Source organism: Lactuca saligna, chromosome 5 (assembly GCF_052625555.1).
Source record: "Lactuca saligna cultivar CGN05327 chromosome 5, ASM5262555v1, whole genome shotgun sequence".
Classification (NCBI taxonomy): domain Eukaryota; kingdom Viridiplantae; phylum Streptophyta; class Magnoliopsida; order Asterales; family Asteraceae; genus Lactuca; species Lactuca saligna.
The window spans coordinates 2,120,884-2,127,047 of record NC_136421.1 but is presented as its reverse complement, the minus strand read 5'-3'; positions in this window follow the sequence as shown (position 1 = coordinate 2,127,047).

Here is a 6,164-nt window from a genome sequence, read left to right as displayed (position 1 = left end):
CTCGTGCGGTCCTGGGAAGCTTCGTGATGAAATCATAGTGCTATCCTCCCTTTTCCATAGTGAAATATCCAACGGTTGGACCTTGCCGTGAGGTCTGGTGCTCAGCCTTGACCTTCCTATAGGCCAGACACCTCTCCACGAACCAAGCTACATCCCTCTTTATATAGGGCCACCAATAATCAAGACGAAGATCCCTGTACATTTTCGTCGCCCTGGGATGGATAGAGAACTTGGATTTGTGTGCCTCCTCCATCAATACCTGACTCACACCTTCGTGATATGGGACCCACACCCTATGGTGAAGGGTCAACAATCCTCGGCTATCATAGTCAAAGGAGGAAACCTGACCCACGATTCGCTTTTTCTTCCGATGTTCCTCCTTCATGGCCTCCCGTTGGGCCTCCCGAATCTGCTCCAATAACGGAGTCAGAACTGTCATCCTCATACAGGTATCCCTGATCGGTGCTGCCTTGCGGCTAAGCTCGTCGGCCACAACATTGGCCTTACCCGGATGGTATAGGATCTCGCAATCGTAATCCTTTACCACATCAAGCCACCGAAGCTGCCTCATATTCAGATTTGGCTGGTCCATGAGATACCTCAGGCTCTTGTGGTCCGTATAAATGGTACAATGTATAAGTATATTCATATATGAATAAATATATTTCTATATAAATATGTATGTGTCTATTGTGAAATGATGATTTATATATGAATATGGATGTTAGTTGTATCACCCTAATCTGGTATGTCTTGAAACCCTCAAGATTTCATTTATGAGCATAATTGGTCCCTCGAGTACGTTGGGTGTACCTATGAGTATGCTTAGCATACTCTGCATGATTGATCAAGGAGGAGCCTCACGTACGTTGGGCGTACGTAAAGGTACGTCGGGCGTACGCTTCATAGAGCCAAAACCTTAATGGTCCGACATGAGACCTATTTAAGCAACCTTAAGTCCCTTAGACTTAGCCCTAGAGAGCATCCACTACCTTAGAATGCCCTTGTACTACAGAGAACTTGTGTGAGACCATTTTGAGCTTAGAGAAGTGCTTTGTGACTCTTGTAGTGTCCATTCCAAGAAGAAGAGGTGGTTTTACAAGCTTGGAACAAGTTGGTGCTTCAAGATCCTGTAAAAGAGTAAAAGAGTCATTTTACCCCAAGCGCAGTGTTTAGTTTTTGATTGAGTGTGTTTATGGACTTGTAGCCGAGGAGATTCAGGAGCAGCCGCCGTTAGCCTCCCGAGCCACACACTCAGCAGCCAGCTTACGAGGTGAGTTTCCTTCCAGTAGGAACGGGTCTAAGGCCACAATGCCAGTAGTTTTCGGATTTAGGTCCGATGCAGCAATTAGTATGTTCGATGCCTTCGTGGTTCGAACAGGATTGTGTGCTATGTTGTATGTGTTAAGTATTATGTGTTCCGGGTCACGGCCCGATATAGCATGTCGTATATGTGTTATGCTAGTTGATGTGTTATGCCATGCCATGTTCAGTCAGACAGTTCCGGACTTCGGTCCGATGCAGTTAGTTCCGGACTTCGGTCCGATGCAGGGGACAAGGTCCCAGTCAGTTCCGGACTTCGGTCCGATGCAGTAGTTCCGGACTTCGGTCCGATGCAGGGGACAAGGTCCCAGTCAGTTCCGGACTTCGGTCCGATGCAGTTTCCAGGCTTCGGCCCGATGCAGTGGGCAAGGCCCAATATGTGTTTATATGTTATTGTATGGTATGTGGTAGTTTGGGGGAGCTCACTAAGCTTCGTGCTTACAATTTCAGTTTTGGTTTCAGGTACTTCCGCAAGCAAAGGGAAGAACTCGGGATGACGACATCGCACACACCACCGCCTCAGCTTTAGCCTGGGATTGATTTAGTTGTTTGATTTGATGTAGTATGATACAGTTTTCCGCACAGTATCTTATCATGTTTTGGAACACATCACGCATGGTTTTATTATATGATACTCTGATTACAGTTTTGATTATATTAAAAACAAAAAAATTTTGGGTCATATTTTTGGGTCGTTTCAAGTTGGTATCAGAGCCCTGGTTTGAGGGATTCGGATGCACTTCCGGGTGTATCTGAACTCAAACTAAGGGGAAATAAAAGATTTTAGTAAAATAAAAATGTTTTACAAAAAGAATTTTGAAAGCACTCGGAAAGAAGGAATTGTTTTTAATAAAGATAGAGGTGTGTGCATGCGGTCAGCCGAGCTCAAGTAAGTACTCCCAGATTACCCATACAAGTTATTTGTTCAGTTTCAGTTTCAGTAGAACAGCATGCTAGTATAGGGCTAAGGATCTAGGAGAATGCCTTATGTGCCTGCTTATGTGTTACAGCTTTATGAGTATTGCATGCTAGAATTGAGTGGACAGCAGTAGGATAGCCTGTTTAGGTTATGCCTGATAGTAGGAGCTTAGCATCCTATGCTAGTGCAGTTTCTTGTTACAAGAATAGTTTTGCCTGAGTCTATTTCCCGTGTCCGAATGCTGCTTGCTTCGTGCTTAGTGGGGTTCTGAGTAGTGGGAGTTAGCCATCAGGTGAACACGTCACACCACATGTGATCAGGTTTGAATAATCCCAGAGTGCTGGAACTGGCTCTACTGCGCAGCTCTTGTTTGAGTCCAATCGTTGTAGGGACGGATCTTTTACTTGAAGGATTATCTGATCCTCATCACATGTGATGGTGTTTAAGTGGTGGCTAACTGGCATTATGAGGAGACCTACAGCAGCTGAGGACCAGTCGCGTCGAGCTTGAAGTTTCCCTGGGGCAAGCCTAGGATGAGAGTATCAGAGAATGGCAGTAGTAGGAGTGACTTGGTGGAGTCAAGGCGGTTCTTGAGGAAGGTACGGATAGATGTGGAAGGTAGTAGGGGCCCATACTACTGAAAGCAGAGGATCCGTACTTGAATTAAGGAAGGCCAAGACAAGACCAGGAAGCTAGTAGTAGTATCATGATCCCTTGAGATATTTCAGTGCTCTGATGTTGTTATGATATGTTTCAGAATGGTAGTTTTGCGTTCGAGGCCAGCAGCCGGCAGTTCAGATGCCGGAGGAGGATCAGGATCGGGATCAGGCCCGGAGGCCGGGCAGATGGATGAGCAGACTAGGGAGTTCCTTTCTTCCGAGGTTACCCGCATCATACTAGAGCAGACTCTTGTGATCTTTGGTTCGATCAAGGAGGGTATTTTAGAGCTGATGGATGAGCGATTGAGTACTTTCCGTGCTGAGATGGCGGCCGTGATGGGGTCGCGCACACTTACGTTCAGAGAGTTCAGGGCATGCGGGGCTCCAGACTATCATGGGGCGCGGGACCCCATAGCGAGTACCAGGTGGTTGGCGGATGTCGCCAACGCATTCCGGACTAGCAGATGTCCCGAGGGGGACAAGGTCAGATTGGCGTCCTGTCTTCTGAAGGACAGGGCACGGGATTGGTGGGAGGAGGTCGGACACGCCATCGGGGATGATGCGGCGTTGGATGCTATGACCTGGACTGATTTCTCTACCAGGTTCAGGGCGGAGTTTGCACCGGTCATTGAGGTGCATCAGCTAGCCAGGGAGTTCCAGGATCTTACTCAGACTACCGAGTCAGTGGCGGAGATCACCGCCAAGTTCAGGGAGAGGGCTCTTCTTGTTCCTCAGTATGCAGCCGATGAGGAGATGAAGAAGGCCCGTTATCATGAGATGTTGCGGAGTGATATCCGCATGTTTGTGAGCCGGTCCAGTTGTAAAACGCTGGACAACATGATTGCTAGAGCCAGGGAGAGGGAGATTGATCTCGAGATGGAGAGGAAGAGGAAACCGGAGGCGGTTTCAGGTTCAGGTAGTGCGGGCAAAAAGCCCAAGGTTTCAGATCACAGGTCCAGGAGTCAGCAGAGCCACGGTTGGTGTGGCAAGTGTGGGAGGATGCACGAGGGGGCGTGCAAGGCAAGGAGTTCCGGCTGCTACAAGTGCGGTCGGATTGGGCATATGAGCAGGGATTGTACGGCCCCTGCTACTGCGGTTTCAGCATCAGATCTGATTTGCTTTCAGTGCAATCAGAGGGGACACAAAAGGTCCCAGTGTCCCAGTTTAGCTGCAGCAGGGAAGGTGGTTGCACCTGCCCCTGCCACCCTGAGGATTACGGATGGCCGGCAGGGCCGAGCTGATGCGCCGGTGGCGAAGAGTAGGGCATTTCAGATGACAGCAGAGGAGGCACGAGCGACTCCTGATGTGGTGACGGGTATGAATCTTTCCTTCATCTCTTGTTATTATATTGCTTGAATATTACTTGATGATATGTTTTATTTAGGGTCGTTCTCGGTGAACGGCATCCCTGCTTTGGTATTGTTCGATTCGCGGGCTACCCGATCATTTGTATCGCTTGCGCTTAGCAAGAGACTTAGCAGAGCTCCCGAGGAGCTGGATTGCCCACTAGAGGTTGAGATAGCAGACGATAGGACCGTGAGGGTCGGCAGAGTACATAGAGGGTGTTCCCTTCAGATATTTGATGAGCAGTTTCCAGTGGACCTGGTTCCTATTCCCCTGCGTGGGAATAAAGTTATTGTGGGCATGGATTGGCTGAGCCCCAATGGGGCGGTGATTGATTGTGAGCTACAGCTAGTGAGGGTTCGCACTCCCAGTGGGGGAGAGATAGTGATTCAGGGAGAGAGGCCCCAGCGAGGACCGATCTTTTGTTCCGCTGCGAGGGCGAGGCGCTATGTTCAGCAGGGTTGCACCGGCTTTGTAGCCTACGTCTTGGATGCCCGGGAGAAGGGCAAGACGGCGATTGATGATGTTCCTGTTGTTCATGACTACCCGGATGTGTTTCCCGAGGCTTTGCCGGGGATACCTCCAGAGAGACAGGTTGAGTTCAGGATCGATCTAGTTCCTGGTGTGGCTCCGATAGCCAAAGCACCATATCGGCTAGCTCCCCCTGAGATGCAGGAGTTGTCTACGCAGCTTCAGGAGCTGTTAGACAAGGGTTTCATTCGGCCGAGCAGTTCGCCTTGGGGAGCGCCGATCTTATTTGTGAGGAAGAAGGATGGGTCGCATCGTATGTGCATTGATTATCGGGAGTTGAATAAAGTAACGGTGAAGAACCGTTACCCACTTCCGAGGATAGATGACTTGTTTGATCAGCTTCAGGGAGCGTCTTGGTTCTCCAAGATCGATCTACGCTCCGGTTATCATCAGATGAGGGTTAGAGATGAGGATGTACAGAAGACTGCTTTCAGGACCCGGTATGGTCATTATGAGTTCGTGGTGATGCCTTTTGGGCTCACCAATGCCCCAGCCGCGTTCATGGATCTCATGAACCGCGTGTGCAGACCGATGTTGGATCGGTCGGTGATAGTATTCATAGATGACATCTTGGTATATTCCAAGACTCAGGGGCAGCACGAGGAGCACCTACGGGAGGTGTTGGAGACTTTGAGGAGGGAGAGACTTTTCGCAAAGTTCTCCAAGTGTGAGTTCTGGTTGCGCGAGGTGCAGTTTCTTGGCCATCTCGTCAACCAGAAGGGTATTCTGGTAGATCCGGCCAAGATTGAGGCCGTGATGCAGTGGGAGGTCCCGAGGTCTCCATCTGAGATTCGGAGCTTCCTAGGGTTGGCAGGGTATTATCGGAGATTTATTCAGGACTTCTCCAAGATAGCAGTGCCGCTCACCCGACTAACCAAGAAGTCGGTAGTTTTTCGTTGGGGGCCTGAGCAGCAGGCGGCGTTCGAGACTCTCAGGCAGAGATTGTGCGAGGCCCCGATCCTTACCTTGCCGGAAGGAGTAGAGGACTTCGTAGTCTACTGTGATGCTTCGATCACAGGTATGGGAGCAGTATTGATGCAGCGAGGCCATGTGGTAGCTTATGCCTCGAGACAGTTGAAGCCTCACGAGGCTAATTATCCTACCCACGATTTGGAGCTGGGGGCAGTTGTGTTTGCCCTCAAGATTTGGAGACATTACTTGTATGGGGTCCGTTGTACTATATACACGGATCACAAGAGTTTGCGGTATCTTATGGATCATCCGAGTCTGAACATGAGGCAGAGGAGGTGGTTGGACATACTAAAGGATTATGACTGTGAGATCCTTTATCATCCAGGGAAGGCCAATGTGGTGGCCGACGCCCTGAGCCGCAAGGTGTCGACGACCCCTATCAGGGATCTGTGCATGAGGATGACAGTGATCACTCC